At 45.1% G+C, this 12,875-nt stretch overlaps 1 protein-coding gene across 33 annotated transcripts in view; it reads left to right on the plus strand.

Moving 5' to 3' along the window:
* Nucleotides 1–12,875, plus strand: part of MAPKAP1 (MAPK associated protein 1) — a 233,532-nt gene that overhangs the window by 193,735 nt on the left and 26,922 nt on the right. The gene's annotated exons all lie outside the window — the stretch shown is intronic.

Below are 12,875 nucleotides of genomic sequence, written 5' to 3' on the forward strand. Positions count from 1 at the left end.
CGATAGTGTGGACTTCTTTCCCCAAATTTTTTCTGAAGGGTAAAACCAAACTTGAATTCATCAGATTCTGATCTGTATATTCATTCAAAGGGAAAAGTTCACAAAAGGATCTACGCAAAGACACCCAACTCTGCAGGGAACAGTGGGTTTGAATCCCAGCTTTACCGCTTACCTGCAGCCTAAGCTTAGACAAGTTCCTTCCTCTTTCAGTCTTCATGTTTGTCATTTATGAAGTGGGAATTATAATGTTTATCTTTCAAGATTGTGTATGAAAGTGGCCCACAGGAGTTTATCTTAGTGTTGTCATTGTCATTAATATTTATTTTATTTATTGCTTTCTCTCCTGGTCCACCACCCTGAAAGTATTTATTTAACCACATCACTCAGATTAGGTAGTGGCTCTATTGACAAGGGGCTTCCCTTGTGGCTCAGCTGGTAAAGAATCTGCCTGCAGTATGGGAGACCTGGGTTCCATCCCTGAGTTGAGAAGATCCTCTGGAGAAGGGAAAGGCTACCCACTCCAATAATCTGGCCTGGAGAATTCCATGGACTGTACAGTCCATGGGGTCGCAAAGAGTTGGACACGACTGAGTGACTTTCACTTTCACTTTCTATTGGCAAAGTCATGGTGCGGACTTGTCAGGTAGGCATGGATGATGTTGGTAACCCAAGTATCTCTTTAGAGCACTGGTTCTCAGAAGCGGGATGATTGGGAAACTGGTTGCGGTCAGCTCTGGATGCTTCCAGTGACACCCATAGCGCCCTCTGGTGGAGAGTCACAACTGAGGCACTTCTAAAATAGATATCAGAGCATTTGGTTTCCATTATGAATCTAAATTTAGTCTTTAGCATTATAAGCAAAAGCTTCATTAATTAATCTTAAGTACAATAATTTTGTGACAGTCAGATAACCATGCCCATGAGCACTATATCATGCAGTGAATCAGTCCACTTCCTATTCCCATGCACATGAATTCAGATACACACATCCTCCTTGGAAAGCAAATGGTAACACCCTCTCATTCTCACAACAACAACAAAAGCCTGCACGCAGCAGTCCGGAAATTCTTCTTTCTGAAACAGACTCAACCGCAAAGTTCAGGGCAGCACACACTCTTTATGAGCAGTCAAGTGAGCAGCTGGATTCCGAGATCAGTAAATAATTTATTTTATTTCAACTGACTAGCCAGGTGCTTCAGATCTTTCCTGACACTGATGGATGGTCTCCTCCGCTCGTCCATCCTGTGTCAGTCAGAGCAGAGATTGCACTCGCCCGCGGTAAGTGTCTGCGTGCGGCATTCACCCAGCAGCGCCGCCGATCCAGGAGAAGACCAGCCGTCCACTCTGAGTGAGTGGTACCTGAGAACACGTTGCCACGGCTCAGCATCCCCGAGCTCCATGGTGCCGTCACAGCGGCCTGCCTCCTGATCGAGGAGCAGGGGCATCGTGATGTTCCAGTTTTACCATCTGCCACTTGTTTCTGCAAAAGTCAGGGGATAAGAGACTCAGATTTTGATCTGCAAGACCCCAAATTCAATAGATTTTCCACCAGACTTTCATATGAATGAAAAACTTTATTAGAGGCCATTCATGAAACGTGGGGCAACCATCTAATCTTTTTAAATAGTGATAACAAGAAAAATTATAATTTTTAAAGTGAAGTGAAAGTCACTCAGTCATGTCTGACTCTTTGCGACCCCATGGAATATACAGCCCATGGAGTTCTCCAGGCCAGAATACTGGAGTGGGTAGCCTTTCCATTCTCCAGGGAAATCTTCCCAACCCAGGGATCAAACCCAGGTCTCCCAGATTGCAGGAAGATTCTTCACCAGCTGAGCCAAAAAGGAAGCTCTATAATTTTTAAAAGCAGATGTCATTTATCAAATGCTTGCTATATGCCAGGCACTCTGCTGGTCATTCTTGCATGCATTGTCTCCTGTGATCATAGGACTTTATTAGATAGTACTGGTATTATCTCTGTTTTTTTATGTGAGGAAAGTGGGGTGTAGGGGAAATCTAGTAAGTAGTGAAGCTGAGATCAGAACCCAGGACTGTCTGAGGCTGAGGCCACTGGCTGACCACTGGAGCGTGCCTTGAAAGCAGATCCTCCTTGCACCAATACTCTATTCCTATAACAACGTATGGTATACAATGAACTTTCACCCCTTTACCGTATTTAATTGACACAGCGCATTGACAATGCCATTCCCATTTCATGACAGAAAACTGACACTTGGAGGAGTTAATGAAATCCCGTGATGTATATAAAGCACTTAGTGCTTACTGGCACTTAGCTGTCACTTAACAAGTACTGTCCTGCCCTCCCCCTCAGCCATCACATACACAGTAGGATATTCATCCCAGTAGCAGAACTGGGACTGAAACTCAATCCCATACACTCAATCCAGTCCATCACACGACAGACGCCGCTTTCGTTAATAGTGTCCCTTCACCAAGGAAGTGATTACTTCTAGTTGGCCCGTTGCAAACGTTCTGTGCATCCTTCACTCTTCTCCCCGCCCAGCATCTGGACAGGGCAGCATGTGTGCTGCTAGTCCCTCCTCCACTCACACTGTTGACCAGTCACTGCACCTCTTCCCTCTGGGCACAGACCTGACCCCAGAATCCTTTCCAACACAGCCCAGAAGCAGTGCCCACCAATCAGTTGGTGTTGGTTCTTAGGCTGAAATCTGTTTGCCATCCTTGCTCTACCAGCCCAGAAAACACCAGACAAAGCCATCATGCCTGACCGTTCCTATATTTCCCAAAAACATTTTTGGATTTTTTTTTCATCTTGTCTGCTTCCCTTCCATGTTGGGCCTAAAAGCACAGATGCCCTTTAAGTGTAGACCTTGCTTGAACTTATACCAAGTTGAGATTTTTTTTCCATTAACTTGAGCTCCTGTATGCTTGACCACAGGATCGGGCACTAAGACATGGTTGCTACCCAAACATCCCAAGGCTGGCAGGTTGAAGGAGTTTTGGTGAAATTGACTCTACAAGTGTCAAAAGGTGGATTTCCTTCATGGTCCAGTGGTTAAGACTCTGAGCTTCCACTACAGAGGGCACAGGTTCCATCCCTGGTTGAGGAACTAAGATGACGTTTGCCACATGGTGTGGTCAAAAGTTAAAAAAAGAAAAAGATCAGATGGCGAATGCCAGCCATGATCTAAGAAGCCCATGGTATACTATCAATAAGTTCTTGTTAGCTGGCTAACAGAAACTGAATTAATTATGACACACCAGCCAAGGGGCCGCCAATAAACCCATGTAAGAATCAAGACCGGGAAGGCCTCTCATTTACATGGTACCCTAAGGCAGCAGTTCCTACCATGACCATGTATCAGAATCACCACCTCCTGGCCTCGTCCCAGATCTGTTGGCTCAGAATCTCTTCATAATTGTGGGGTTTGGGAAATGCAGTCTCACAGTATTCAAAGGACTTTCTTGCCCTTTATCCCTTTGTCCAAGGCTTGTTTCTGCTGATTGGGCAGGTCAGCCTGGTTTTCCCAGCACGGGGTCTCAGGCTGAGAAGTGTTTTGATAGTCATGCCACTTGTGCTCACTTGAGCCCTTCACCTTCTCAATTGTCAGTATTGACCATCTCCACATCACCCAAAGAATATATTACTGAACATACAATATACCATGAATTCCATCCATGTTATTATGGTGTAAGATTATAAAATAACCTCTACAAAAGTTTCCATGGTTACCTCCATTCTCTCCTCACCATACGCGTAATCATAACACTTTTCATCATAGTACTTTGTTAACAAAAGTATCAAGTGTGCAGTAGCACATACCTTAGAGAAGCAAAGAGGGCTTCATCTCATGAACCAGCTCCAGTCAGGTTTGTAATGGATGCCCGGAGCATTGCGCTGAGGTAGCATCTCAAGCTGCGTGAGAGTGCGACGTCAACTTGGTGATTGATAAAAATGTCTGCCCTGGGCCTGAGCATGGCGAGAGGCAGCGTGTTTGCCACCTGTTGTCTTTCCTCGAGTCGTTATTTAATCTACTGGTCGGTACCTACAAGCCAGCCCTCAAGAGAAGACCTTATAACAGTGTTACTTTTAATACATAGCATGCAAACTTAAGAAACACATTACAACACAGGACTGCCTGAGTGAAATCTGTATGTGTGGCCTGGACTTACTGCTCCTGAGGCTCACTCTGACACTAAAAGTAGTTCATGTGGCTGTTTGAATAAAATATATGCCCCTGTTACTTTCCGATGGAGTATAGTTCAGGTAATGACACAATCTGGAAATGTGTGTTCTTAAGAAACGGACTCATCTTCCTTCCATGTGTCCATCTCAGATTGAATACTGGGGAGATATCCCTTCTCCATGCAGAGACACTGAAATATTCATGGGGAGACATGCGTTGTGCTTAGCTCCAAGATCCCTGGATCCACTGAGTAATTGGAGAATGCAAATTCTAACATTCTAAGTACTCATAACAATAAGCTAGTAACAAATTCTAGTATTAAAGGATGATTCTCTTCCTATTGCGGCAACATTTTCTGAACCAAAAGTTGGAACAGAATTTAACAAATCCTAGTGAACCTGTGAGGGAGAAGGCAATGGCACCCCACTCCAGTACTCTTGCCTGGAAAATCCCATGGACGGAGGAGCCTAGTAGGCTGCAGCCCATGGGGTCGCGAAGAGTCGGAGACGACTGAGCGACTTCACTTTCACTTTTCACTTTCATGCACTGGAGAAGGAAATGGCAACCCACTCCAGTATTCTTGCCTGGAGAATCCCAGGGACGGAGGAGCCTGATGGGCTGCCGTCTATGGGGTCACACAGAGTCGGACACGACTGACGCGACTTAGCAGCAGTGAACCTGTGAAGTAGCAGGACAGACACTATCAAGACTTCCTCTGGAAAATGTCTTTACCACATTAGTGCTTAATGCAGTGATCAAGTCAAGGGAAAATCTCCTGACGGAAAATGTCAGAAACTCAAGGGGCTTTTTCTAACTGTATGCTTTCCTCTCCACTCCCAGATCTTCCCTTCTGAGAATCCCTACTGGGTAATCCAGGATTACTAATGACAATGTGCCAGGCTCCTCAGATGGATAAGAAAGAATTAAGAACTGGAAAAAGTGGATAACCACTGGCATAATGGAAATTAATGGAAATCAGATAGGTGAAAGTTGACCAAGGTTCCATATTCTTTTTACCACTTCCTCATCCTTGGCACTTGAGCTCCACCAGTGTACTGAGCATGGGGAAGATCTGATGTTTCCTCATTCTGCAGGCGATTAATTATAAATTGGCTTAAGAAACAACATTACTGCTTCCTCACATTTAAGTTCACCTGAGGTATATTTGCTAACTTGCTTCAGTCGTGTCTGACTCTCTGCAGTCCTTTGAACTGTAGCCCACCAGGCTCCTCTATCCATGGGATTCTCCAGGCAAGAATACTGGAGTGGGTTGCCATGCCCTCCTCCAGAGGATCTTCCCCACCCAGGGAGCGAGCATTGGCAGGCAGGTTGTTTACCACTAACACCCCCTGGGAACCATGTATTTACCAGGAGAATATTTAGTCTGGGAACCTAACTTCCCCAGTATAAAATCTTTGCAACTGCCCTCTCTACAGCAAGAATTTAGCCCTCATCCAAGGATGGGTGTTGCTGAGATTAAATAGTCCAAGGTCTTGTTTAGTAAGCTCCTTGTGCTGAGCACCGTGCCGAGTTCTGCTGTCCAGTCATGGTCTCATTCATGGTCAGGTCACCTCTGAGTTTGCATTCCAAGGGTAATGGTCTAGTCAAGTATAGCAGACTTATTCCCAAGTCTCTAACTGATCATACGTTAAAATTGGCCGCATTTAGCTCTGGATCCCAAGTGGTTTTGGGAGGTTTATCCACTTAACAGAACCAGTGATCCACTTGATCTCAAGAATGTAAGGTTCTACTGATCTCGTTTTGGATCCCTGATAAATTGTCAGAGACTGTGCATTTTATACTGCAATGCATTTGATGATTATAAAAGTGCATAGTGAGATACACTGGGTCTTTTTAAGCCCCAGCTTATTCGTTTGGGGATATAAATTATGTTGTAGCTGTGTCATTAATGGATGACATCAGACAAGGCATATCCCAGCCCTGAGCCTCAGTTTCTTCATATGGAGAATGAAAGTCCCAGACTGGATGATCTCTCAGGTCTCATTAAGCCCAAACAGCCTGTGTATCTGATCCTGTGTGTAAATTCAGAAAAGTTTCAAAGACTTCCCTGCCTGCTCTGTGGATGCTATCGATTGCTATATAGATTTAGCAAAATCCACTCTGGCAAGGAGTTGTTCAGTGACCCTCCCAGGGGGCTTTTCCAGGCTTTCGAAGGCTATAGGTAACCGGAAGACAAGAGGATTGTAGAACTGTGTAAAAAGCGACTCTGGGATTTAACAGTGGTGGGGCTTTTGTAGTCTCAGACTCACAGTTGTAGGAAATTGATGAATGAACCACAGCTCATGATGTCTGAGCAAATAAACAGTAATTCAGGAAATACACTGAGGTGTAGAATGTTAAATGCCCTAATTTTTGCCGAGCTGGTGTTTCAGCTTCTTGGAGGGCATTTTAAGTGTGCCCTGAGGGGGGCTGTGCCTTCTAAGAGTCACACATGCCCCTCTGGGACAGTAGGGAAGAGCTGAGGGATCAGAACACACACTGGACTTAGTCCCATAGACCCGGGTTTAGCCCCAACTTCTCTTGTTTACTAACGTGATTCACCCTGGGCAAGTATGTCATTTCACCTTTCCACGGTCATTTTTAGTAGTAATTCTGATACTGATTGAGCCCTTATAATGTCCCAGGCACTATGCTCTTTTCTACATGCTTTGGCCATTCTACCTTCATGACACCCTGGAAGTTGGTACTGTTTCCCCATTTTACAAGGGAGGAAGCTCAGGCTCACCAAGGGAGACTGTCACTTTGCCCAGGATAACATCAGTGGTTCAAGATCGCCAGATTAATGACCTGGAGACCATGCAGGGCAGGGGTTCCCTAGCTCCAGGGTTTCCACAGCTTCAGGTGTGAAAATGTTCTTCCTGATTTTGAGTTGAACTCTTGGAGGTTGCCAGGAAGAAGTGTGTCCTCTTAGGGATAGGAGGCTATTGCCAGGATTCATGGGGTTGAGAGCATTGGTCTCCGCAATTGGACGGTTATTCTGGATCCTGGTGCTTCCCATACTGGGATATAGAGTGGCTTCCCGAGAGAATCACCCCCAACCCTCACCCCAGACTAGGGCCTGGCAGGTCCCTTGTTCATATCCCTCCTGTGACTCTCTGAGCTTGCACTCGTCCTGACCATCATCTCTTGATCTGTGTCGCATCCCTTAGCCTAGTGCCTGACTCCAGATAACAGCAGTCATGAGAAGTAGTAATAGGTGTCCCTGTATATGTGAATCGCTCAGTCGTGTCCAATTCTGTGCAACCCCAAGGACTGTAGCCCACCAGGTTCCTCTGCCCATGGGATTCTCCAGGCAAGAATACTGGAGTGGGTAGCCATTCCCTTCTCCAGGGAGTTTTCCCGACCCAGGGATCAAACTGGTATCTTGTGCATTGCAAGCAGATTCTTTACCATCTGAGCCACTAGGGAAGGCCACTAGCTATGGATTAAGCACTATTGCTGACACTTTTACAAGTCTTATTTCATTCAATCCTTGTAACAAGCCCATGAGGTGGATTCTATTATTGTCAGTTTTTAGCAAGTTTCCCAAAATCACAGCATTAGAAAATAGGGAAGCTGATCTCCAAAGTCAGGATCAGGACTCTCTGACTCCAGAGTTCCCTGTCTGTAACCTCTATGCCACTGCCTTGAAATACAAACTAGGCTGCTCCTGCCTTCCTGATAGAGATATGCTGAGCTTGTGATCAGTTGCTACACATGAAAGGACCCAGCACAGAGGTTGTCCAGGGTAGATGCCCAGTCTGTGTTAGCAGAAATAATGCATAGGGCTAATTTCCTCTTAGGAAAATCGTTCAGTTAGCTAAAACAGACAACGGATCTCCTGGTGATAACTCTAAGGCCTTGAACAAATAGTCTCCCCAGAGAGTTGTATATATGTGAGAGTTGCATTTTTGTTTATTTTGAGCTGTCTCGTTAAGGAAGGATTTATACGCTGGCGTTGATGTAGGACAGCAGTCAGGCAGTGTTTTCTGCCTTGACAGTTGGTGTGATAGTTTGCTCCCAGTGAAGTTTGACTCACTGTATCTGGAAGCTGTCAGAAGTGGGAACATGAAAAGGTCATGACGGATGGCTTTGGATAAGTGGGTTGGGGAAGAGAGCTGGTAAGAGAGACAAATGGCCTCCCTTGTTTCTGAGGGAAGGGGCCAGCCTGCATCCTCTCTTCCTCCTCACTGGCCGAGCCTGCTGGAGTGGAGCCTCCCAGGCACCGTCGGTCAGAGTGGCACCCGTGTTTGCAGCCCTGTGGGTACCGAAGAACTGCTCGGGGGGGTCGTCTCCGGTTTAGGATCACTTCTTATCATTACCAGTTACAAAATTTAACATACTCCTTTCCTCTCATGTTTTAAAAATTGGGAAAGGGTACTGAATTCTTAAGTAGAAACCAGCCCCCACAAAAAAAGTCAACTTTTAAAATGATATTTGTTTTTATTTTGGTGAAATTTCCACTGGCCAGACTTGACTTAACCAGTGAAGCATATCCTTTTGACCTCTTTTCTGTAAATATTGTCCCTGTCCTTTTCACCTAGCATCATAAGAATTTTTCCAAATCAGAGCTTTTTTTATACATAATTTTTCATGGTTATATTGTATTCTGACATGGTTGTCTTAACTAGTCCTCTATTGTTGGCCATTTAAGTTAGAGAAATGCAAACTTAATAGAAACCAGCTTTCCCTTCTTTTCTTGGACATATATTTATCATTTGAATTACCTGTTAATCATGCATAAACGACACTTCAAGGAGTGCCTCTGCCTTTCCTTCAGAAGAAAGTGAAATTGTTAGTCGCTCAGTCGTGTCCGACTGACTCTGTGGGACCCCACGGGCTGTAGCCCGCCAGGCTTCTCTGTCCATGGGATTCTCCAGACAAGAATACTGGAGTGGGTTGGCATTTCCTGCTCCAGGGGATCTTCCCAACCCAGGAATTGAACCTGGGTCTCCTGCACTGCAGGCAGATTCTTTACCAGCTAAGCCACCAAGGAAGCCCTTTTCTTCAGAGACTTGACACAAAAACTTTAGCCAAGGAAATCAGAACCATGCTCAGTGGTTGAGCAGAAGAATATTGATAGAACTTCATGCTTCAGTTTTCCACGTATGAACAAAATTAAAGGTGTCCATTTATTGGCACATTTGAATATTGTTTGTTCCTTGGTGAAAATGGAGAGAGAAGACTAAAGACTGGGTGAGGAGCAGTGGGGTAAGTCCCACACTCGGGACGCGGATGGCTCTGGGCGTGAACACGGCTTTCCCACTTAAACGCTCCCCAGCCTCAGACCAGCGCCTTCCCCTCCCCTAGCACAGGTTATATACAGCACCTCGCACAGTTCTGGCAGAATAATGCTGTGGCTGAGAGGACACGTTCTGGAACCAGGTTACCTGGCTTTCTTCCCATTCCGGCTCCGCCACTTGGCAGCTATGTGAACTTGGGCAAGTTACGTCTGTCTCCTCCCCATGGTTTCAAGTTCCTCATCTATAAAATAGAGGAAAACCCAGGAGCCGACCTCATAAGGTGGTTGTGAGATTGGCATCAGTGCACGCAAGGGGTTCCTACCCATTCTGGCGCAGGGTTGGTGCCAGTTAACACCTCACCACCCTTTGCCCCCGACCTGGCCTGTAGCACCAGGCTCCAAACTGCTCTCCTCTCCACCAGGCTGCCTTGTCCTTTCAGCTCCCAGGCCAGGGCCAGAGAGGTCTGTTTGCTTCAGGCTGAATTCCGCAGTGGAGGCTGGGTGTGCTCAGGAAAGTGCGCTCCGATGGCGCTGCTGCTTGTCCAGCAGGAGCGAGCAGGGTCCTGTGAGGCCATGCGCCCCGCTTTAAGAAGCCAAACTCACACACATCTCAAGGAGGGGGAGATTATTTAATGTACAAAAGGATTTTTCCCATCAGGAGAGATTCCCCTACAGGCTTCTTTAAATAGTGACTCCTCTAGGCAGGCGAGTGTTTTACAGATCATTAACTGCTTGACTGAAAGCCTGCAGGGCAGAGAAAGTTAAAACTAAAGTGTTGGGAGCCCCTGCCAATTACAGATCAATCCAAAATGAAGATAAAGTATCTCTGAAACTAGAAGTCACTGGGAAAATGTGATTTGATTCAGAAAAAATCTGATTTCCACACAGCTGTTTTGAAATACACTGCTTGTTTCAATGGTGTTCCACCTGCCTGCCTGTCTTGATCCTAATACACTAAACTCCCACATCTTCATCCCCAAACCACAGACTTGGGGGTTCCCCTTGGTGAACGGTGACTGCACAATAACCCCAGGAAAGGGTGTGTTTGGGAAAGTGTTCTCATGGTGGAACAGAGCTTAGGCTACTGATGCTAAGATACAGCCCATAATGGATGAACTCTACAGGAACAATTTGCAGATAAAAATAATAGAAGTTAAAGTGTACTTTACATGATAAAAGAAAGATGAAAGAGGACGAGAGTCTGTTACATCTGAGATGGTTACAAAAGTCCTGCTTTGTGAAGTAGGCTCTGTTGAAAAGATTGATGCAATGGGGAGTGACCTTGGCTTGGAGCAGGAGCTGGTGATGTATGTATGCGCATCCCTCTGCTAAATGGACCCAGATTTGTAGCACTAATATACATGGGAGCCCAGAACCAAACTCAGTACGGCAATAAATCAACAGCCACTTTGGGTGTCATTTCTGGTTTATATTCCACTATTGTTCTATCACTTTAATTCATGTCACTATCATCTTTTCATCTGGAACAGTTTTATATAATTTTCCAGTGGAGTTACCTGACAAATCCTATCAAATTAACAAGCTACATTAACAATATTGACTGACTACGGCTTCAGAAGTTGCAGGGCCGTAGAACAAAATTTTAAAACCGTGTCTCTCTGATGATGATCGTCCCCCTCCCTTTCTGAGAAAGGAATGTGGGGCAGGGTTTATTCCACAGAAGAGATATGCACATTTATTTTGCTCTTCTCGTTTTGACTTTTATAAATGTCAAAATAAGCAGAGGAAGGTAGGGAGGTGGGGAGCCACTTACAACCAACAACCACGGTGTAAGTACTTTGTTTCTTTCAGGGAACTATAGAAATGTCCAGATCTTTAACAATTAATGACCAAATTGGAGGGAAGAGTGTGACTGGGTAGTTGTAATCTATTTTAAGTGAAATGTAATAAAATCAGTCTCCTGATGCATTCTCACCCTCCTGAAATCATCTAGACCTGAACGTTCAGAGTCAATTGGCTGATGACATTATGCCTAATTGAAATAGGGCATTCCTGAAAGATGCCTAATGACAAATTCCAGCATTCGATTAATTAAAAAAATACCAATTGTTCATCTTTTCCTAAGACCACACGGTAATGACTGGGGTTAAGCAACTGAACTGCGGGTCTCCTTCAGATACGGCAGGTGATACTGTGCTGTAGTCTGTCCAGCCTCTGGCCTTTGTCTGGCTCCTACCTGGGATTTCTTTATTCATAAAATAAAATAGAGATGAGTGGAGTGCGTAGCACAATTCATCACTAGGATTTTGTATTTCTTTTCTTTTTTAATTTTAAATTTGGTCTGACTGTGGTCATTGTGGTCTCTTGGTTTTTGTTTTTTAATGTAGCTATTTCTTTTATCTGCCTTATCTTTTGGCCTACCAGGTTTTCTCACATGATAGTTTAAAATTCCTGAGCGTGATCCATAGGATGAAATATGTTAACTCTGGTTGTCTTTTCTGTAGAATGTACATTCAGTGGTTTTAATGGTTTCTTATATCTTCATTTTGCTTGTTGTCACTTTGACCCTGACCTTGAAACTGTGGCCTAAAAATTAATTACTTTTAAGATTCCTTCTGGGGCCCACTCTGGAAGGATATTGAAGGGTTTTGTTTTACTTCATGAACAGATTCCTCAATTTTCAGTAAAAGGGAAAAGAGGGCTTCTAGCCTAGATGTTATGTGTCAGGCTGGGCACCGTCTGCTCAGAGATCCAGGAGAGCATTGCTGTGGTTTCCAAGGTGGTCCCAGGATACCCCGCCTCCTGGCGCTGTCGTGGTTCTCCCAGCAGCTTTGCTCGCGGTCACTGTGCAGTGTGTTGTGTCTCTCAGGGCTCTGAAAATGAAGCCTGAAGTCCCCATAGTTAACATTCTGGTTCCCTGTTAGAAAGCCTTTGTTGCATAAAGTGCACACCCAGGGCTGTCTCCCTTAGTGGAGGAGCAGTACCTCCACAGCCTGAAGTCTTGCGCTTGGAAGGTTTTACGTGAAGCACCTGGTGGTCCTCCTGTGACTTCCTTTAAATATGCTGTGGACAGTTACTTAGTGTCAGTTCTTTAGCGAGAGAGAGAAGCTTTTCCTGTGTTTAGTGTGGACGATTTTTCCAGGTCAGAAGCTCTTCATTGGTAGCCTGACTGTTTAGGCATAGGTGATTTGACAGCTCTGTCTGCCCAACCCAGATCTTCTACAACAAAACACAGCAGAGACCACTGATCAGAATTGCTTAAATGAACCTTACCTTACAGTTGATTTCATTAACGATATGTAGGTAAGCTCTATATTGTATCTTTTCCAAGAAGGAAAGCTTCATAATACCTTCGTATACGGATTTTGGTTGCTGCCCACCCCCCTCCCCGACCCTGGCTCACCCACCCAGGAGGCCAGACGGGCGGCTTCTCCGTGCCATTTGGAGTCTCCTTACCTCTGTCTTAAGAAGCCCATGGCATTCCCGAAGCCCTAGAAAGAGTT

This window comes from Giraffa tippelskirchi, chromosome 4, assembly GCF_054371585.1.
Source record: "Giraffa tippelskirchi isolate mGirTip1 chromosome 4, T2T-mGirTip1v1.2.pri, whole genome shotgun sequence".
Lineage (NCBI taxonomy): Eukaryota > Metazoa > Chordata > Mammalia > Artiodactyla > Giraffidae > Giraffa > Giraffa tippelskirchi.